Below are 23,601 nucleotides of genomic sequence, written 5' to 3'. Positions count from 1 at the left end.
CCCACTATCAAAAATTTTGTACCCTGAATGGTGATTTCAACTCCCACAAATCTGCCACTATCATCCAATAATATCAATTTAGGAGACAATTGTGAATTAATATAAAGAACCACACCATTTTTTTTTGAATCCTGCCGAAATAAATTCTTCACCCAAATTTTTACAAATTAAATATTTAGAATCTTTCTTCTTAATATGAGTTTCTTGTAAACAAATTATATCCAATTTTAATTTTTTCAAATAATGAAATACTTTCTTTCTCTTCTGCGACGAATTAGCTCCATTTATATTCCAAGTTAGATATTTGTAATCCATTTTTAAGCATGTATTTTAGAAAAGTCTGTGCCTGTTGCTCCCTTTGATCCATCATCATCCTTTTCTTCCTCTACCTGTTTCTGTTGACTTTGTTTCCCAGGAATTATATCCATATATTTGAGTTTATCTTCTTCCATGTCTTTTGAAGCTTTTCTCAAGAAATCCCTTGCTTTTTGAACAGTATTTAATCGATACTTCTGTTGTCTAAATGTAAAAATCACTCCTTCTGGAACATCCCATCTAAATTGATTTTTACATTGTTTAAGTTTTTCTGTGAAGAAAGCGTAATCTTTTCTCTTACGTAGAAGCCTAACAGGAATTTCCTTCATCACCTGTATTTCTTTACCGTCAATTTTGAAGACATTGTTAAAATGATGTTGACAACCATATCTCTGGTCCTCTTTTTTAAAAAATAAACAAGCACATCTCTTGGGATTTTTTTTATTGTTTCATATCTGGAATTAATTCTATAAACTTTGTCTATTTCAAATTCCATCCAATCTTCATTCCTGTCAAAGGATTTTGCCAAAACATTAACAATTTTCTCTCTGATATCTTCACCTGTTTCCTCAGGAATTGCACGGAATCTCAAGCAATGTTCTTTATCTCTAAGTTCCATAACAGCAATATAGTCCAATTTTTTTCCAATTCCATATTTGTAATATCTATTCTATTCTCTATTCATCAGCCAGAGTTTTAAGATCCTCCTTTGTGTGCCCTCCCCATCTAAAGCAAGATGGATGGTGATACACAATGGGGCCTTTTCTATTGTGATGCCCCGTCTCTGGAATGCTCTCCCCAGAAGGCTTGCCTGGTGCTCATTCTATTTTCTTTCCATGCCAAATCAAGATCTTTTTATTCGCCCACACTCTTTAGTGTCTTTTAGTTCCAATTGATGGTTTTATCTGGCTTCTGTTCCCCCCCCCCACTGTTTATTTTCATTCTTATCGTATTTTAATTGAAACATCTTATTTTAAATTATTTATAGAAACTTCTTGGTGAGGATTATCTAACCTAAAATAATGAACACACACTGGATAGCTGAGACAAAAGATCTTTCACAGGCTGGAGCAAACTTCAATCAATACATAAATGCAAAAGACTAGTTTGTTGCCAATACTTAGCATCACTATTCTTCTGAAATTTACCAGCTACAGACAGGTAAAATTAAAATCCAATTGCTGCACTAAAACTCAAAAAAGTTGAGATTTTTTTTTAAGGGTGAGCATGTTCTGCTCAAACTTCAGGGGAAAAAAATCTTAATATGGTTCCCCTCGGGTCTATTCACAGTGCTCAGTACCTGTCCTCCTTTCTATATACTTCTATTACCTCTCAAGATTTCACAAAGTCCATGTTTTCATCCATTTAGGGTGAAACATGTTCTGAAATGGAATAAAAAATCCATGATGTATGCCACTCACACTACTTATTCCAAATGAAGAATCTGTTGGGGGGGGGAGGGGAAGAGGGAGGTTGAAGGAGTCAAGGCCCTTGAACATTCATTTCCTCAAATCAAAAGTACAATGCTCACACAGTGGTCTCCTGGGGGCATCCAGATAGCTACTGCCTCCCTGTGCACAGCAGCATTCCAGCACCATATAAGCAATTTCATGCCTGTCAATCTCCCTGCTGCTGCCAATAAGCGATTGTAACCATGACAACAAGCATAGAGGATATAGACGGGAAGAGCAAAGGATGGCCCCCAGAGAGAGGCTGTGCTGGCGGCTAATAGGCCAGCTGTCAGTTACCTGGCTACTGAGGCATATTATCTGGAGACACAACTATTCTGCACTCGTGTGCCTGCCCTCACCGTACATGCAGCCCACAGATACAGGTGGAAGAACACACCAACATGCATGCATACAATATTAAACAGTTCAAAAGCCATCTGTATGCTAATATCACTTTTGAGGCAGAGTTCTGCACTGGAGATCTAATTCCTTCCTAATTTGTTTAAAGTCCTCAGGACAACTGGGACCATCATATTAATTTACTAAAGTCATCTCACAGAAAACCAGGTTTTGGTTTGAAGCAAGCCTAAGCAACTAGACAGATGCCCATTCATTCACAGATACTATGCATATATTATCATCCCGCAAAGTGAAAAGTATGTGGTTAAGTCCCTGTTATTTAGAAGCTTGGGATGGAGGTCAGGCTGCTGAATAAGCTGGAAATGTAGGCTGGGGGCGGGGAAGAGGGCAGCCTGTGTGCCCTGGGGGGCAACTCAAATTAATCCAGTTCTGCACTGCTGTATGCAAGAACTGAAGTGGAGGAGGGGAAGTATGCCAGCTCCTGCGGTTGCCTTGCAGAAGACAACAGAAGAATGTGTGCACTGAGGCTGCCAGCAAGAATCCACAGACAACACAATGGGGGAAGGGACAGTAGTAGCAACAGCAGTAGTGCACTCCTAACAGCTGCCATGAAGAAGAGGGATCAAGATAGATTATTAGGAGCAGCAGAGCCTGAAAGGAGCAGCAGAGCCTAATTCTGTTGGTCCAGCCGGAATCACATTGCTATTGCCCCTCTCTTATTATCAGCTTGCTTATCAGCTCCAATAGTTTTGTGACCAACCAAAGGCTAATGTGGTTTCTTATGGCATTTGTAACAACCACTACGTTGCATGACCTTCCAACCACCTCATTTTAGTGGCTGAAACAAAACCAGCTGATTTTGTGACTTGCATCCCACTTCAGTTATTATTACTAGATTTTTATCCTGCCCTTCCTCCGGAAGGACCCCAGGACAGCAAACAGAATAAGAATACGGTTTTTAAAAACACTTAAAACAAACCAATTATTCTTACAACTTATGTCAAAGTTGCCACATACAATACATATTTAATCTCTGAGTAAATAGCAATGTTTTTACATTCTGCCTAAACATTAATATTGAGGGGGACAGATGCACCTCACCAGAAAAGGCATTCTATAAGTGGGGAACCACTACCAAGAAGCCCGTCACAGGTCAGCACCAACAGGACCTCCCCTGCTAATCATAAGGCTCAAGACAGTTGATATTGGGGGAGGCAATTTTTTAAGTACTTGAGTCCTAACCCATTTAGGGTTTTGTACACTGGTACCAACACCTTGAATTGTACCCCTCACCAATCCACCTTCATTACCATCACTCCAGACGCACAGAGAGTACAGCTGTCTTAAGCTCTCTCTCCTTCCCTCATTCATTCCCCATTGAAAACAATGCTGTCATGCATGCACACATGCATTGTTCAGGAGATGCTTCCTCCTCAGAAAGCTTATAGAGCCACTATCTTCCCCACTGCCGCCCACTTCCCAAACCAGTCACTATACCACGTTTCCTTGTCTCTGCCTGTTGCCACCCAATATCTATCGTTTTGGACTGTTACAATTAGTCTTACTTATTCTGCTACTGTTTTATATGGTAGAAAGTGCCAGTGTTATTCCATAGCCTGCATTCCAATCTCTCTCTGCATAGTTACGATGCAAGCATTTTGTAACAGTAGATTTGCTAGTGGTGTGTTTTAAGTTTCTTCTAACCTTGACTAGGCCCTTTTAAAACAAAATTTAAAATATAATACAATTACAATAAACATGCTTCACAAAAGCCAGTTAAATTAAAAAGAACGAACATCCAGCCAACCTGAAACTAAAGAACTCAAATACAGACTAATATAACCAGCACTAATATAAAGCAAAACCCAGTCTCAAGCAATGTACTGTGAGAACAGATTGATCTGTAGTGCTCTCCTAAATGCCTGTAGGGATGAGGCTTGATGAACCCACATGAGTAATGCATTCCAGAGGAGCAGAACCACCACAAAAAAGGCCCTCTCCCTCATGCCTTTCTGCCTCTGGTAAACAGACTTCTTTTGAAACAAATATTATGTCACAACTATTCTGGAAAGAGCTAGACTACATAAATCATCTTGCTGTCAAGACTCCAGTATAAGTGAAATAACTGTGGAGTAGCAGGAAAGAAACTGGATACCTTTGGGGCTCAGGAGTACAAAACACAGTTTTTTCCAGAGCAGTTACCTGCACACCATATGAATAATACAAAACCAACCAGGAGTGGCAGATAAGCTCCAGAATTGAGGACAATACTCAATTTTCCCACATTCCTAAACTAGGTATAGACCTGGACCTGAGTTTAAGGGGAATCCTCCACTAAATCAGCCTGATCCTGTGACACACATTCTGCATTTTCATTACATCTTATACTGATGCAGGGGTAAAGGGAAGAAATACCTTGTAGCAGATGGATGATGCTATGTTTGTGCACACTCTGATTCTGAGACATATGTCCATCAAGACACTATTATCCAAGGCCAAGGATTCTTTTGTTTAATCCTATATGTTTGGCACAGCTGTACTAGGTGTACAAGGAGTTTTAACACAATGTTTGTTAGCGTTTGCTCTGGAAAAGGCTTTAAACATTTTTCTCTAGTATGAGACTGCAGTGAAAATACACCACACTAAGAATCAGGCCACTGTACCTTTAAGACACTTTGCAGAGTAACTAGTTTGTTATAGACCCTTTATTCTTTCCAGAAAGACATAATCAAGGCCTACAGTCACCTTATGACATACAGTATTATTTTTTGGAGATAATTTCCTATTGGGGAACATATATTGCCTGACATTCACCATCTTACCTATTGGTATGTTTAACTGAACATTTGATCCAGGAGGCAATTAATTTCTCCTTAGGAAATGTATTATAGCTGGCCTTGGGTCAATTATGATGTCAGTCATATCAAACTTTGGGTAGCACTCTTATATAAAAGCCCACTTCTTAGAGCAACTGACTTGCTATGGAGATGGAATTATTTTTGTATGTTGACTGATCAGTTGCATGATGTAATTCTATTTTTGAGGCAGATCTACTTTCTAACCTGAAGCTAAAGTAACCAAGCACAATCTAAGCACAGATCTGTCATCAGTATTGTGGTAATTTAGCATGTAAGATCCTGCTTCCTAAATGCACCTATCAGAATAAATAGAGCAGTGAAATTTTAAAATTGAGGTTTTATTCACTCTATTTTCAGAGTTTGAAATGCTCCTGCCCATGCTCTTCAAGTTAAATGCTTCTTTGTTGAACTTTACTACATTCTGCAACCCATTAAATGAAAAAGAATATGGCTACTTCTTAAAAAAATGAACACCCAGATATCATTCTACTGCAAGAAACTCACAAAAAAGTAAATATCTTAAATCTCTGCTACGCAGTTCTCAAGGTGAATGGTTCATGGAACCAGTAATTTCAAAGTCCAGAGGGGTGGCAATCTGGGTTTCACATTCCTTAGATCTAGAAGTATTATATATTTTGGCAGTAGGGTTGCCAGGTCAGAAGCATCCCAAACCCTGGGATTTCAGGGGCAGGCCCTAGTGATGTCATTAAGCATGATACATTAAGCATCGACCACAGTTGCCAGGAGCATACAATTCAAACAAAAACATTTCTCTGATTGGAAATTAAGATAGAAATCTTAGATAAAATATGGTGTTCCCAGGTCCAGCTGAAATGATGGGATCATTCTTTCTCACCTGCTTAGCGAGCCTGGGTAGAAACATTTAATCTAGCCTACTTGCTTCTGGCAAGAAGGGTTTAAGTGCCCCCAGGCCAGCCCAGTCACCAGAAGGCCATTGTAGGAAGAAAGGAGCCTAGTTTGTGGAGATGTTAGATGGGAGCACTCAGGAGTAAAGATGGGTGCCCCTGAAGGCTGCAATTCTAAACACACTTACCAAGCCCCACAGAACTCAATAGGACCTACTTCTGGGTATATATGGTTTGGATTGTGCTGTTGGTAAATTTTGACAAAAGATCCTCTACAAAGATATCCATATCCAAACAGGGTTGGCAACCCCCTGTCTGGAATGCCCTGCCCTGCCTTTTAACATGGCCGCTCCAAACTTTACAGATTTGACCCTTCACTTCAGGAAGAGGTTTGAGAAATGGGCAGGTGTAAAACGATTCTCTACCCTTTTCTGTCTGCCCTGTGAGCTGCTATAAACTCACTTTGACAGACAACCCAATTCCATGTGAGTGAGTAATAACTGCCAGAGAGAAAACACACATGGTTTGGTCTACCTTAACAGGCAACAACTTGGGAACAACAGCAATTGAAGCCACACTTCCCAGTATGTGAATTCTCTTTTATCACTATTGGGCAAGAAACAAACCTTCATGCAACCAACAAGGTGCATCATGAGTGGGTTTACGGGGATTGAGCTGAGTGCATGGAACCACTATTGTTGCTTCTATGGATGTAAGGGAGTGAGGTTAAAGGCAAATGAAATGCAAATATAAAAAGAAGAACAAAAGACAGTGATGATTTCCTAAATGCAATACCATACCAACCACAACAAGATTCCTATGAGTAACGCAGAAAAATGAGCATCCCACAACCAGCCATGATTCCTAACCAAAAACCAAAACTAAAACAATCCTGGCAGCCAGTCAGCCAAGGTCACAGAAATCCCCATGTAGCACAATCTGACCCGGGGGCTGCAGTTAGTGCAGAATGCTGTGGCACGATTGATGACATGAATGTGTGACCCTATCAGCACATAACACCTCTGCTCTGAAATCTGCACTGGTTGCCGATTTGCCACCAGGCCAAGTTCAAGGTGTGCTTTCCATGTTATGGGTGCCACATAGGACTTGTTCTGCTCTGGTAAGAAATCAATCCTTTAGTGTGACAGCACCTACACTTTGGAACTCCCTGCCTATTGACATTAGGCAGATGTCTTCATTGTACTCTTTTTGGCACCTGCTAAAAACAATTTTGTTTAGGCAAGCCTACCAAGGCATGTAGAAGCTATTATGTTTTTTATCTGTTTTTAACTCATTGTTGGCTTTATTATTTTGACTGTTTCTAAATACCTGTCTTTAACTGTTTTTGCCAATAATTTCATTGTTTTATTCCTTCTGTAAACTGCTTTGAGATTTTTTACAATAAAGCGGTATATAAAAGTTGTCAATAAAATACATAAATAAAATTTTGGGGTCACTGTGGCCCTTGGATCGCTTTCTACTTTTAGGAACAAAGGAATCTGCCTTATACCGACTCAGGTCATTTGACAGCATCTAGCTCAGCACTAGAGATGTGAAGACCTGGAAAAAAACTGGTTTTTTTCTGAAGCCCTTTTTTGTTTTTTTCCAAAAAATTTGAAAAATTGAAAAAAAGAAAAAATGGATTATAGAATGTTTTATTTCAGCATGATGAATAAAATATGTCATTGAATCTTGGTCCCCCCCCTTTTCTCAATTCTTTTTATGGGAATGGATGCTTTATGTCTGCTTGACACTGTGGAGGACTAGCGGAGACATAAAAATTTTCTTTGTTATTAATACTGATGGTTTCTTCTGCTTTTTAAAATTGTTTTTTGCCTGCTCCTCATAAATTGGCAAAACAAAGAGGTTCCTTACAGTTCAGATTTTTTTTACAGTGCAGGATCTTGTAGATCCATTTGTTACAAAAAAAGTAAAAATTTAAAAAAGTAAATTCAATTTGTAATAATTGAATAAAATGTACTTTTAATATACCAAATGTGATAATTTTATGCCAAACCAACTTGTACACAATTATACTTTATGTTCCCGAAGTAAGAAAATGACTTTCAAGCTGTAAAAAGTACTAATATTGCATTTTTCAATTTTTCTGAAACTTTCCATTTTTTTCTGGAAAAAAAACAAAAAACCCACCTTTCTCCCCCATGGCTTCAAAATTTCCAGAAATATTATATCTCTACTCAGTACTGATGATATGGACTAGCATTGGCTCCCCAGGATTCCAGAGATTGAATTTTGAACCTTTGCATGCAAAGCATATGCCCTACCAATGACCTATAGCCTTTCCCGTTTAAAATAGCATCTTTTAAAATTATTCTTTTCAATTCACTAATGAATGCACATCATACCTAGGGCAGAACCACACCATTCATGTAAAGCACATTCAACACACATTTGAAGCACATGAATCCCACCACAGAATCATGGGAACTGTAGTTTGTTAAGGGTGGTGGGAATTATAACGGTGAAGGGCAAACTACAGTTCCCAGGATTCTTTGGGGGAAGTCATGCACTTTAAATGTGAGGCAGATGTTCTTTAAATTTATTGTGTGGATCTACTTAATAAACTTTGCCTGCATGAAAATCATTATAATTAATTTTTTAAACGGAAATGAGCTATAAAATTTACTGAGTGGCCATGCGCTACTCACCATCTCTCAGCCTAATCTGCCTCTCAGGGTGAAAACAACAGAGGGGAACCCCCCCCCCACAAGGAAGAAGAGCACACTTAAAATGTAGAGGAAATAATACTGTACAACCATAGTGTGAAATCAGATACTTATCAGGACATTTGTTATGTGCCTTCAAGTTGATTACGACTTATGGCGACCCTATGAACCAGTGACCTCCAAGAGCATCTTGGAAGGTGTCACGAACCACCCTGTTCAGATCTTGTAAGTTCAGGTCTGTGGCTTCCTTTACGGAATCAATCCATCTCTTGTTTGGCCTTCCTCTTTTTCTACTCCCTTGACTGTCAAAGATGTTTATTATTTACACAACCTGTAAAGATATTTATAATGCAATCCTACGTTTGTTTACTCAGGAGCAAGTCCCATTGTATTTAATGGGGCTTACGCAAACAAGGAAGAGTGCACAGAACTGCAACCTCAAGCAATAAGGAACTTCACTCTCACAACCCAAAATTCAGAATCATGCCACTTTAAGTTGTTTTGCAACTGTTTATACTTGTGCTTATGGTTATTGGATTTTAAAGGGATTTATTTCTTGTTGTGAGCTACCTTGATTTCCAATTGGCAACCCTACCTCACAGGGTTGTTGGAAAAACTCCACATACACACACACTGGAGATGTGAAATACATACATCCCTTAATCAATTGCCCCTAGCCTTTTTATCTTTATTTTTTAAGCGTTTGACAGCGTACATTGGCCTTTTTTAATATCAGTAACACAGAATTTTGCTAATGAATTTATAGCACTTAAAAAAAATATTCCCCAACAATAGCATCTGTAAAAATTAATGGGAATGACTCACCTTATATTGATGTATGTCGCGGCACCAAACAAGGATGCCTGTTGTCACCTCTCCTTATTCCTCTTAGCAATAGAACCATTGCACAATATTTGAGAAACAACAATAAAATAAAGGGAATCGAAATTGGGAATGAAACACATCTGGTTAGTATGTACGCAGATGATACAGCCCTACTTATTACAAACCCAGTAGAAACTGTACCTCATATCAAAGATATACTGGAAACCTCTGCAAATGTTTCTGGGCTTCGACTGAACCTTAAAAAAATCTAAAGCATTATGCTTCCATATTCCCTCCGTGGCCCAGAGGCAATTCTCATCTGCCCTGGGGGTTAGTTTATGCCCAAGGCAGTTGAGATATTTAGGTATACAGATACATAAAAATATGAATAAGCTGTTTTTTGTTAATTATAAGCCCTTGTGGTATAACATAAAGGCAGATATGAGCAGGTGGACCAAATTAAAACTTTCTCTATCTGCTTGAATAGCCACAATAAAAATGAATGTTTTACCTAAACCAACATTTCTTTTTCATGCATTCCCAATATATGCAGCCGAAAAAAATGCAAAATTTGGCAAAATGAATTAAGTAATTTTATTTTTGAGAAAAAATCTCCTAGAATTAAAAAAAACTATTATTTCGCAAATCCAATAAAGGAGGATGAGGAGTCCCACACATAAAATTGATAATAGGTGGCAAATTAAAAAAAAATTGATTCAATTCGAAAGCACCTAAATACAAGGTGTTCCACTAGGAATATGGCTCCTTAGACTAAATAAAACAATAATGCAAGTCAACAAAAACCCATTTACAACTGCTTTGCTCAGGATCTGGGGACAATGGTCACGACGACTTGTACCTAAACTTCCTTTATTCTCTCACCAGGACTTTTTCAATAAAAATAGATATTTACCATGGCAACAGTGGCACGATCAAGGATTATTTCGTTTAAGAGATTTTTACCCAAATAAAGTTTTAATAAGGGAAAGAAACTTTAAACAAATAGTGGGCCAATCAGGATTTCAATGGCTTTTTTGGAGACAAATTCATGTTTTTCTTTCCCGCCCAAAAATCAAAGCACAAGCAATAACAAACCTATCATCTTTCAAAAATATAATTTTGGCAGCACAAAACGGAGAAAAAGGGTTTATCTCTAGACTATATAACTTACAACTTACTTTTAATATGGCGTCAGAACAGCTAATAGGACTCAAACATCAATGGGAGGGAGATTGGTTGACAGAACTAGATGAGAGAGATTGGGAACAATTATGGAATAATCATTTGATACCCACTTCCTCCCATCAAGTTCAGGAGGTAATGTTAAAAATTGCCCATCACTGGTATGCTACTCGAGTATACCTACTGAGGGTGAGACCACTCCTGAAGAGACCCTACTTGGACCCAGAAAATCTTAATAACTATAGGCTGGAAGCAAATGTTCCATTCCTGGGCAAGGTCCTTGAACAAGTGGTGGCAGGCCAGCTCCAGACACTCTTGGATGAGACCAATTATCTGGATCCATTTCAGTTGGGTTTCAGGCCTGGTTTTGGCACGGAAACAGCCTTGGTCGCCCTGTATGATGACCTTTGTCAGGAGAGAGACAGGGGAAGTGTGACTCTGTTGATTTATCTTGATCTCTCAGCGGCTTTCGATACTATTGACCATGGTATCCTTCTGGGAAGACTGGCTGAGTTGGGAGTGGGAGGGACTGCATGGCGGTGGTTCCGCTCCTATTTGGCCGGTCGGCTCCAGAAGGTGGTGCTTGGGGAACAGTGCTCGGCACCCTGGATTCTCCAGTATGCGGTTCCACAGGGGTCAGTTCTGTCCCCCATGCTGTTCAACATCTACATGAAACCATTGGGTTCAGTCATCCGGAACTTTGGAGTGCGTTACCATCAGTACGCTGACGACACGCAGCTCTATTTCTCCTTTTCATCTTCTTCAGGTGAGGCTGTCAATGTGCTGAACTGGTGCCTGGCTGCAACACTGGACTGGATGAGGGCTAATAAAGTGAGGCTCAATCCAGACAAGACTGAGATGCTGCTAGCGGGTGGTTCTTCTGACCAGATGGTGGATGTCCAACCTGTCCTGGATGGGGTTGCACTACCCCTGAAGGAGCAGGTTCGTAGCTTGGGAGTTCTCCTAGAACCATCTCTGTCACTTGAGGCTCAGGTAGCCTCGGTGGCACGGAGTGCCTTCTACCAACTTCAGTTGTTGGCCCAGCTATGCCCCTATCTGGACAGGGATAACCTGGCTTCAGTTGTTCATGCTCTGGTAACCTCCAAGCTAGATTACTGCAATGCACTCTACGTGGGGCTGCCTTTGAAGACAGTTCAGAAACTGCAACTTGTGCAAAATGCAGCAGCCAGATTGGTAACAGGGACCAGACGGTCTGAACATATAAAACCGATTCTGGGCCGCTTGCATTGGCTGCCTGTATGTCTCCGAGCTCGATTCAAGGTGCTGGTTTTAACCTATAAAGCCTTACACGGCTTGGGACCACAATACCTGATGGAACGCCTCTCCCGATACGAACCCACCCATACACTACGCTCAACATCTAAGGCCCTCCTCCAGGCGGCTACTCCAAGGGAAGCTCGGAGGGTGGCAACAAGGGAGAGGGCCTTCTCAGTGGTGGCCCCCAAATTATGGAATGATGCCTCTGACGAGGTGTGCCTGGCACCATCACTGTTATCTTTTCAGTGCCAGGTCAAGACTTTCCTCTTCTCCCAGGCATTTCAGCATGTGTTTTTAAATTGTTTTAAATTGTTTCTAAAAGATGTGTTTTAAATTTGTATATTTGTTTCTAATATTTTTAGTTACTGTAAACTGCCCAGAGAGCTTCGGCTATGGGGCGGTATACAAATACAATAAATAAATAAATAAACAAACAAACGCTGGAGAGGATGTGGTTCTATTGGTACTACCACCATATGTGGTGGACATGTGAAAAAGTTAAAACCTTTTGGAATACTATTTTCAAAGAAATTAATCAAATAACCAGTCAAGACATCACTCAAATACCACAACTTGCTCTTTTAAATTTGTTTGATTCCAATAAGAACATACAATGTAAGAACTTGATAGGTCATCTACTTATGGCAGTGCGTCTTACAATTCCCAAGCACCGGAAAGACCTAAAGGATGCTTCAATAAAATATTGGTCGCAGAAAGTATGGCATATAACACTCATGGAAAAATTAACATCTAAGCTCTGAATAGCCAGGAGAGAATTGAAGAATGAAACCTTTGTGGACTCTTAGTACCCTTTCATAATGTATGTAAGCCAAACAACACATGGATGGACCCCACCAATAGAATATGTGGCCAGATGGAATGCCTAAACCATAAAATACTTTAATTTAGATAAGGTTTTGTATACCTATTTATTTTCTCATTTTGATAACATATTAAATATTATAATAAAGTACTTAACTGCATCTATTGCAAATTCCCAGAAGATTATCTAGATGTACATCGAGGAGGTGTAGAAATGGCATGTGAATGGCCTCTGTCCCCTGATTATTGCCCTGAACCTGCAATTTAGGGGGGTGCTGATTGCTTCTGCTCACTGTTACTGCTTAAAATTAGAGTCTGGAAAGTTCAGCATTTGGGAAGTTTCCCTATGCCTGTGTTCAATATAACACAGAGTCCGAGAAGTTTTGTTCAAGTAATCAAAACAATGCAGCTTGTCCCATGCTTCTGCTCTGTCAGGTGAGATTGTTTATGGCTTTCTCAGGATTTGAAGGGATGATGAGCTAATTGAATTACAAATGTTCTCACTTGGCTAAAGTAAACAAGTGGCCTGATAATCAAAACAAGCAATCAACCTTGAGAATGCAGCTGCATTCTCAGGCCAAGCTGTACCACATGCAGGGTCAGGAGACATCACCTGAGGGAGAAACCAGCTACCTGAACGATGGGAAGATAATTATCTAATACGTGCAAGGTGCCCCTCCCATGGGGGTTTTGGGGTATAAGTATAGGACCCCTAGATCAGGGAGATTAAGCCTTCAGGGGGCTGGAGAGCCCTCCAGATACTAACAAGATCAAACCTTCAGGGGGCTGATGAGGTCCAAAGATAACATCAGGATCAACAAAGACCAAGACAACCGGCAAGAAGCAACATCAAGACTGAACAGCCATGACCTCTCCCAGGCTGTGCTGTTCAAAAGGTTTCCAGCACATATAAGACAGGGGGAGGAAGGCAAAGACTGCTAGCTATGTTGCTTGTTTTAGTGTTGTACAGCGTAAATGTAAATCTCTTTGCTCTAATAAACCTTCCATTTCTTCACCACCAGCAGTGTTCATTGCCTTTTGAAATCCGAACTTAACTGGTCTTGTGCTTGGCAAGGGGCCAGGCATTTGGTGTGACAGTGCATACAAAATACACCATTGCCTGGGAGAGGGGAGGAGTATGGTTTAGGGGGATATAGTAAATATAAGATAGTTTAGTAAGTTTTTTATGTGTAGATTGTATTTTAATTATTGATGTTGTGTTAAAGATTTGTAATATCCTAAAATTTAACAAAAATGTGTATACACACACACACACCATATAATAGTTTATTGTTAAAACCAGTTGGTCATTGCAGAACATTTTTTAAAAAAATCAGTATTAGTTTCCTACATAATAAAAGCAGTGTCTCCTGCCCAGAGTCCGAGGGATGAGACTGAGATGAGACTGGAATTAATTCTTGCTTTATTAGACGGTTACTTCAAGAGCAGTGCGCTTCATAGACCTATCTATGCTGACTCACTACTGAATCTGACTAAGCTACCTAGACATTCTCTGCAGCATGTGGAGTAAGTTGACTCAGCACCCCAGTCAGGGGGGCACTGTCTTAAGTAGGAAAGGTCTTCACCCTTAATCTGACTCCTATGAAGGTTCATCTTCTGACCGACCCGCTTCTCACGGCATCTTGTGAGGGGGGGTGAGCCTCCGCCTGCTCATCTGACAGTAGACACTTGCTAGTTGCTGGCTCAACTTCAGGGGGCGGGGCACCCACTGGCGGGGAAGAGTTTGAAGTGCCAGATGGGGAGTCCTGGGGTGTGTGGAATTGGCACACATATGAGGTCTTCCCCCAACGATTCTGTTGGGGTGCTTGTAGGTGGAGCGAGCTCTGCGTTGGCAGGAGGATTTCCGTGGGAACTGGCAGGCTGTTGACTTCACCACCTCCCTCACTGTTCTCAAAAGCCTCATCCACCTCTGGCTCCTCTCCTTGATCTATCCAGAGAAGCTGGGGCTCCACCAACTCCCCTCCCTGCTCCTCTTGGGGGAGCTGGGACTCAACATCATCCCCCCTCCATGCACCATTCCCATTCACCCCTGGGGCTTAGGTTTGCTTGGGTAGGCTTCATGGAACTCTCTCACCAAGTCCAGTGCATGAGCGTCCTCTGCTACTTCCCAAGAAAGCTCCGATGGATCATACCCCTTCCAGTGAATTAGATACTGAAGCTGTCCTCGATGCTTCCGCAAGTCTAGTATCTGCTCCACTTCATATTCCTCCCGCCCATTCACTGTGAGGGGGGTGACGGCTCCACTGGCGCTCTATGAGGGTTGGGGGGATGTTCTAACGTCAGCAGGGAACGGTGAAACATGGGGTGTATCCTGAAGGTGGGGGACAGTTTCAGATGGAAAGCTACTGGATTGATTTGAGCCTCCACTTCAAAGGGTCCCATCTTCCGATCCTCCAACTTATGGCAACGTCCCTGCATAGGCAAATAGTGTGTAGACAGCCCACACTCTGTCTCCCACTCGGATGGGGGGGCCCTCCTGCCAATGCTGGTCTGTAGCTCTCTTAGAGTCCTCCTTGGCCCGCTCCAGCTGGTCTTTCAACAGCTGTTGCATAGCTTGCAGCTCTTGTACGAACTCTGCTGCCACCGGGACAGATGGGCTGGCTTGAGGGGCACAGCAAAAGCTCAAGGGTGATATCCCAGGTTGGTGAAGAAAGGGCTTTGTTGTGTGTTGGCGTGTACAGCATTGCTATAAGCGAACTCCGCTAGAGGTAGAAATAACACGCAGTTGTCTTGCTGGTAGTTGACATAACAATGCAGGTTGTTAACTCTTTCTGTCTGTCCATCCGTCTTTGGGTGATGGGACTAGGAAAGCCTTAGTTCACTCTGCAAGATTTGCCACATCGCCCACCAGAAGTGGGCTGTGAATTGTGTTCCTTGGTCAGAGACCAAACTGTCCAGGAGCATGTGCAAGCGGTACACATACTGCACAGAGAGATGGGCCGTCTCTTGAGTGTTTGGAAGTCCAGTGCACGGAATGAAGTGCACCATTTTCGTAAAAGCATCCACTACTACCAACACGGTGGTTTTCCCCTGCAAGGAAGGGAGATCAGTGATGAAGTCCATGGTGACCATCTGCCAAGGTCCTTGGGGGGTCGGAAGGGGTTCCAGAAGCCCAGTGGACCACCCAGTCACGTGCTTGGCATGAGAGCAGATAGGGCAGGATTGGACGTAATGTTCCACATCTCGTTTCAAACAAGGCCACCAGAAGCCCCTGGTGATGCCTTGTAAGGTCTTGTAAACTCCAAAATGCCCTGCAGTGGGGGAGTCGTGACACTGATGCAGCACCTTGGCTCTCACCTCTCCGGGAGGCAAATACATGGCCCTGTGACAGTACAGCACCCCTTTCCTCAGCGCGAAACCTTTGCTACCCTCATTGGGTTGGGTTGCTAGTTCGGAGCACTTCTCTTTGGCAAAGGGATCCTGCTCTTGCGCTGCGTGCAGCTCCGTCACCCAGGACTCTTGGCATGCCCCCACTAATACATTTTTGGGAGATATGATCAGTTGGGGCAGTTTCAGGATTGGGCTCTCTAGGTATTCTGGCTTGCAGGACAACGCGTCTGCTTGCTTGCTCTGCGCTTGTGGGATGTAGTGAATTTTGAAGTGGAAGCGCGCGAAGAACTGTGTCCATCACACCTGTCTCTGATTCAATTTGCGGGCGGTCTGAAGACTCTCTAAATTCTGATGATCGGTGCGCACCTCTATCTCATGCTGCACTCCTTCTAGATGATGTCACCAAGTTTTGAAGGCATCCCGGATGGCCAGCAACTCCTTTTCCTACACGGTGTAGTTTTGCTCTGAACTGGTCAACTTCCGCGAAAAATAAGCGCAGGGTCTCAGGCCTCCACCTTTATGTGCTGGTTGTAAAAGCACAGTTCCAATGGCTTCGTCCAAGGCATCTGTCTCAACCACAAAGGGGCGTGTGGGGTCTGCGTGCTGTAAAATGGGCTCTGAGGCAAACCACCCCTTCAACTCTTCAATGGCTTGCTGCGCAGCTTCGGTCAAATGAAAGGGGCTCTGCCCCTTTAGACAGTCCATGAGGGGCACCATCTTGTCAGAGTAGTTTGCAATGAACAGGTGGTAGTAATTGGCAAACCCCAGGAAGCGCTGCAAATCTTTCTTGGTACGAGGAGGTTGCCACGTGAGAACACAGTAAACCTTGCCTGGATCCATCTCTACCTCACCTGGTAAGATGTGATACCCCAAGAAGTCCAACGTGGTCACATCAAACCTGCACTTATCCAACTTGGCATAGAGGTGATGTTCTCGGAGGCACCGCAACACAGCCTTCATATGTTCTTCGTGTTCCTCAGGAGAGTCCGAATGTATCAAGATATCATCCAAATACACGATCACAAATCAATCTAAATAGTCCCAAAAGATGTCGTTCATAAAATTTTGGAAGACCCCTGGGGCCTGAGATAACCCAAATGGTATCACCAAGTATTCGAACTGTCCATATCAGGTATTGAAGGTGGTCTTCCATTCGTCCCCCTCTCTTATTTGCACCAAATTGTAAGCCCCCCTCAGATCAAGCTTGGTATAGACCTCGGCGGACTGCAGTCACTCGAACATTTCCATGAAGAGTGGCAAGGGGTAGCTGTTGGGGATGGTGATCTGATTCAGTGCCCTGTAGTCATTACACAGGCATAACTCTCTGTTCTTTTTCTTAACAAACAGCAGAGGTGCCCCGGCCAGGGACTGAGAGCATCGACTGAAGCCTCTCTTCAGGTCCCTCAGCACCACCAACTCTGACAGGGAATAGATATGCCGGGATGGAATGGACGCTCCTGGCATTAGGTGGATGGTGCAGTCATATGGCTGGTGGGGGGGCAGTTGGTCGGCTTCTTTTTGTCACATCCCAGTATTCCACATATTTCTCGGGTAGAGGAGCTTCCTCCTGCAGTCTTTCCGGCCACTATCTCAGGGGCGGGCTTTTTCCGAGGCTGGCAGTGTTGTTGACAGTATCTCGAGGCGAATGCCACCACCGCCTCGTCCCAGAAAATGGTTGGATTTTGCTGGACCAGCCAAGGCATCCCTAACACTACTGGAAAACAAGGCAGAGAAGCCACATAGAATGACAGTTCCTCCACATGCCTCCATCCCTAGCATCTCAGACGCTCTGGTCACAGTTCCTGACTTTAGGGGCCACCCATCAATGGTCTCAACAGACAGGGGTTGCTCAAGCATCTGAATGGGGATGTCATGCTCACAGACAAAACTGCAGTCCATGAAACTCAACAACGCCCTGCTGTCAATCATGGCCTTGACTTGGAAACTCTGTCCCGTTGGCAGAGTCAATCAGAATGGCATGAGCAGGGCGGCTTGTGACAGAAGTGGTTGTTGATGAGGCTGCTTCGTTGACTTGACTCCCAACTCTTGGGCCTCTACGAGAGCTAGGATTTGAAGTTTTCTGGCACCGGGGTCTTCTCGGTTTTGGAGGGGCATCCTCAGGCCAGGTGCCCCCCTTTCTGCATTACAGGCATAGTCCCTCCCTCCTGCGCTTCTCCTTCTCTTCCTCTGACAATCATGGTCGGGCCCCGCCAATTTGCACCAGCTCCACTCCTGACGAGGTTGAGGTTTCCATGCTAGGCAGATGTCTGATGCGGGGTAGAGGTAGTGGTGCCTGGGAATGGATTTTCCTCTACTCTGTACTCCAACCGATGGCCCTCAAGCCTACTATCTATCTGCAAACATAACTGAATCAACTCAGCCAAGGTGCCTGGTGGGCAGGCATGCGTCAGCTCCTCCAGCACCTCTGGGCTCAACCCATTCTGATAGAAGTACATCAGGGCCAGGTCACTGTAATCAGTCTCTTGGGCCAAGACATGGAATGTGTTAGTGTAGACCCCCACAGATCCCCTTCCTTGCTTCAGGGTCCCTAGCTGGCAGGTGACTATCTCCTTCTGTTGTGGATCTCGAAACATTTCTTCCATGGCTGCGATGAAGGCTGGATATTGACCCAGGACGGGGTCGTTTCTCATCAGATACACGGTGGCCCACTTGGCAGCCTCTCCTTCCAGAAGGCTGATGAGGAACACCACCTTCGAGTCATCTGTCGGGAACTCGGCTTGATGTACACGCATGTACAATTCACAATGGGCATGGAACATGGTGAACTGGTCACTCTGGCCACCGTAGCAGGAGGGCAACCCCAGGGGGATTTGATTCTGACGGGCGGCGCAGCACCTCCCTGGGCAATCAGGGCACAGAGGTTCTGGTTCTCAAGTTGTAGGTTTTGAGTCATGGCATGGAGGTTCTGGAGCTCGGCATACAAGGTCTCAATGGTCGCTGGGAGTCCCCCTTCAGCGGCACCACTAGCCTCCATGTTTTCAGTCATGGGCACGTTGAAGAAGAGGGATGATGGCTGAGTCAAGCTCTCCTACCCAGAGTCTGAGAAACAAGACTGAGATGAGACTGGAATTATTTCTTGCTTTATTAGAGTAATGGTTACATCAACAGCAGTGCACTTCATAGACCTATCTATGCTGACTCACTACTGAACCTGACTAAGCTACCTAGACATTCTCTGCAGTGTGTGGAGTAAGTTGACTCAGCACCCCAGTCAGGAGGCCGCTGCCTTAAGTAGGAAAGGTCTTCGCCCTTAATCTCTGACTCCTACGAAGGTCCATCTTCTGACTGACCCGCTTCTCACAGTGTCTCATGCGAGGTGAGGGGGGCGAGCCTCCGCCTGCTCATCTGACATTACAGGCTTGCTAGGTGCCGGCTCAACTTTAGGAGGCGAGGCACCCACTGGCGGGGAAGTGTTTGAAGTGCCAGGCGGAGAGTCCTGGGGTGGTGGAGTTGGCACGTGCACGAGGTCTTCCCCCAACGGCTGTTGGGGTGCTTGTAGGTGGCGTGAGCTCTGCGTTGGCAGGAGGACTTCTGTGGGAACTGGCGGGCTGTCAACTTCACCCCTACCTCAATGCCCTCAAAAGCCTCATCCACCTCCGGCTCCTCTCCCTGATCTATCCAGAGAAGCTGGGGCTCGACCAATTCCCCTCCCTGCTCCTCCTTAGGGGAGCTGGGGCTCAACACAGTGTAACCTAAATAAGCCCTGCCTAATTGCTTTAAAAATAGAATTGAAGGGAGAGAAAAAGTTTTACAACACAAATACAATCCTTTGCTATGTTCACTGAAAAGTCCCATTAATTTATAGCACAATCCTAACCATGTCTTCTCAAAAGTAAGTCCTATTGAATTCAATGTAGTTTACTTCCAGTCTGTGGGATTAGCATTGCAGCTTTACTACCAGAAAAGCAAGTATAGAATTAAAGCTTCATATTGGGAAAGTTTTCAAAACACTGCAACAGCCCAGGAAAGTTTAAAGTTGTTTGACTCCTGCACACAAGAGAGAAAGACTTTTGCTACTGCTAAAAGCTATAAACTTACTCAGTTTGAGATTTTCAGACAAGCAGGAAAAAACAACAGTTTTCTGGACTTGCAATGGGGTCTAGCTATTGCCTGGAGGTCAACAAATCCCTTGCCAATCACAACCCTGACTTCACTTATAGGCTACATACCTGAAAGGGTGGGGTTAGAGCAACCAGCTATGAGCTCATTTAAATTGCTGGTGGGGGCTAATATTTTGGTGTATATCTCTTGAACCAGGCCACCTAGAAACTTAATTTTTTTTTTAAAAAAGCTGAGAGTCCTGAGATTAAGGTGACTTACCCGGAAAGGGCCCCAAAATCCAGACTCTACAGGCAAAACACGGAGACCTGGCAACTCTATTTGGCAGACCCAGTGGGAAGGTTCCTATTCATTAAAGGAACAATCAATGGCACAAAAATAACGCTAGGATCTATATACAGTCCAAATAAAAAACAATCCTATTTTTAAAATGATCCTAATTCAATTATCACAATTTGCTGAAAGGGTTATAATATTAGATGGAGATTTAAATTGAATAAGAGACAAAACTGGGGACAGGGAGGAGGAAAAACTCAAACAAAAAAACCCACCTTCATTAGGTGCACTTTTATCAGATGCCAAACTGACTGATACATGGAGAGAACTCAACCCTACAATTTCTTGACTACACGTTCTCTTCATCCAAACACAACACTTATACCTAGATTAATACTTATACCTGGATTAATTATGTTTTATGTTTGGATCTCTGTGCTGGCCAAATCAATTCAGCCTATATAGGCACATTTAGAGTATCTGACCATGCCCCAGGATATATCACCTTTCAATTTATTAAAGATCAGGTGAAAATATTCAAGTGGAGATTAAACCAAACACAGTTGTACCAAAAACAATCTGTAAACAGACTTAAAAAAGCTTAACTAATTACTTTACACTTAATATATCTGAAGACATGTCACAGGCAATGGTATGGGATTCAATGAAAGCAGTTATGAGAAGAGAACTAATCAGTGAATAGGGACAGAATAAAAGGAAGATAATACAATCCAAATTGATTCTGGAAATTAAAACATTAGAGGACAAATATAAACAAACTGGTAGTAAACTAACCTATAGAGAATTAATTCAGAACAGGGAGGAATTAGATAATCTAGAAATCACTTCAATTTGTTAATCAAAAATATAATCAAGGGGACCGCAACACTAAATTATTAACTTATAAACTTCAGGAAAAAAGGCCAGAAACAGAATATCAGCTATAAAGTCATCCAGGGGAGATAAAATATTTGATATTGAAGAAATGGGGCCAGAATATCAAAAGTTTTACACAGAACTATATACAGCCAAAACTACAAACAAAGATCAAATTGAGACCTATCTAAACTCTACAAAATTATCAAGTTTGAATACAGGTCAAAAATTTAGATAGACCAATGTCAAAGAAAGAAATTAAGAATGCTTTTTAAAAGATTAAATTGACTACAGCCCCAAGCTTAGATGGCTTTACAGGACAATTTTATAAAATGTTTGCAGAACCATTGGCACTTCACTTAAAAAACATTTTAAATTACATCTTAGAAGGGGTCAAATCCCACACATGTGGAAGGAATCTGGGCTAATGGTTTTATTGAAACCAAGGAAAGACCCTTTGGAGATTGACTCATACAGGTCTATAAGCATTAATCAACCAGGATGCATCCTCGCTGATTGACTAGCTTTGCTTCTATGATATCTTATAGGCCAAGACCAGGTGGGTTTTATCAGGAGTGCCATATAGTAGATCTCATCAGAAAGATAATGTTTTACACTATGGGAAAAGATTAAAAACACAACTGGCTGCAATCTCTCTAGATGCAAGTAAGACCTTCAAAAAACTGAGCTGGTCTTTTTTGTCTTCACTTTTAAGAAAAACGACAGGTTTATTAAACTTACATAAAACAGCTCAGCCACAATGAGGATAAATGGTTGAAACACTCAACAATTTAGAATAGAAAGGGACACAACACGGAGTGCCCACTGTCACCTCCTGCTTCTTCCTCTTCAACGGAACCCCTTGCAAATTTAATATGGGAAAATAAATTAAACAAGTACAAAGTCAAGGGATGAACCACATAATTAACTTATTTGTGGATGCTGCTGCATTTATGCTAACAGACCCGATAAACTAACACCCTGAAACTCTTAAGATAGTTATTACGCTTGGTTTGATGGCAGGAATGGAAATAAATTATATAAAAAAATCAGAACTTATATGCACTAACACATGATGAACTATATTTACAAAGCATTTCTAAATTTAAGCTATGTCCAAAAATATGAAATACCTTGGAGTAAGTATCCCCCCAAACTGGAAATTGCTGACCAAAAAATCTATTATTATTAGTTTGATTAGTCACTTGTTACCCAAAAGTCTCTAAGCAACTTACTGTTAAAAACAAAAACAAATATATCCTACTATAAAGACAAAACAGTAAAACAAAATAAAAAACAACATCCCTTATACAGCCACAGGAAACGCTGGCAGCACATTAATTACAAACAACATCATCTCAGTCTATCAAATGCCTGGAGAAAAAAGTAAGTCTTTACCTGGCGCCGAAAAGATGTCAAGGAAGGCACCAGACGAATCTCAGTGGGGAGCATATTCCACAAATAGGGAGGCACAACTGAAAAGCCTCTCCCCTTGTCACCTCTATTTAAATGTATAAAATCAGATTTTAAAAGACGGCAAAATTCTCCATTCTTCTGGCTAGGTAAAATAGCAGCTATAAAAATGAACATCTTTCCCAAGGCTGATTTTTTTATTCCAGGTTCTGCCCATCCAAATAACATTACAGACATTAAATAAATGGCAAAAATTAATAGATGGTCTCATATACCAAGGAAAGAGTTAGGCTAAGGAAGAAAAATCTTACACAAAAATACACAGGGAAAGGAGTTGGAAATTCCTAACATAAGCTGATATCATGATGATGCACACATCAAAGATATGTTTCCTAAGATCATAGAATAGTAGAGTTGGAAGGGGCCTATAATGCCAGTGAGTCCAACCCCCTGGTCAAAGTTAAAGCATACCCAACAGATGGCTGTCCACATGCCTCTTGAATGCCTCCATGGTTGGAGACTAGACAGCCCACTACCTCCTTAGATAATTGGTTCCATTATTGTACTGCTCTAACAGTTAGCAAGTTTCTCTTGATGTTCAGCTGAAATTTGGCTTCCTGTAACCTGAGCCCATTATTGTGTCCTGCACTCTGGGATGATGTGGTGCTTGGAGTCTACTACCGACCATCCAATCAAGGAGAAAATAAGAACGTAACTTTTGAAAAGCAAATTGCCAATGTTTCAAGGAGTCATGATGTAGTAGTAATGGGGGACTTCAATTATCCCGATATCTGTTGGGAGACAAATTCTGCCAAACATGGCCCCTCCAAGAAATTTCTGACTCGTGTTGGAGATAACTTTCTCCTACAGAAAGCGGAGGAAGCAACCAGAAGATCAGCTATCCTGGACTTGATTCTAACCAATCGGGATGATTTGGTGGATGAAGTGGCAGTTATGGGAA

At 42.4% G+C, this 23,601-nt stretch overlaps 1 protein-coding gene across 2 annotated transcripts in view; it reads right to left on the bottom strand.

The window, feature by feature from the left end:
* The window catches only part of IPO13 (importin 13), a 74,181-nt gene that overhangs the window by 33,705 nt on the left and 16,875 nt on the right, over positions 1–23,601 (bottom strand). The window lies entirely within an intron of this gene.

The sequence above is a fragment of the Rhineura floridana genome, chromosome 6, assembly GCF_030035675.1.
Source record: "Rhineura floridana isolate rRhiFlo1 chromosome 6, rRhiFlo1.hap2, whole genome shotgun sequence".
Lineage (NCBI taxonomy): Eukaryota > Metazoa > Chordata > Lepidosauria > Squamata > Rhineuridae > Rhineura > Rhineura floridana.
This window is presented reverse-complemented; position numbering and strand designations above follow the sequence as displayed.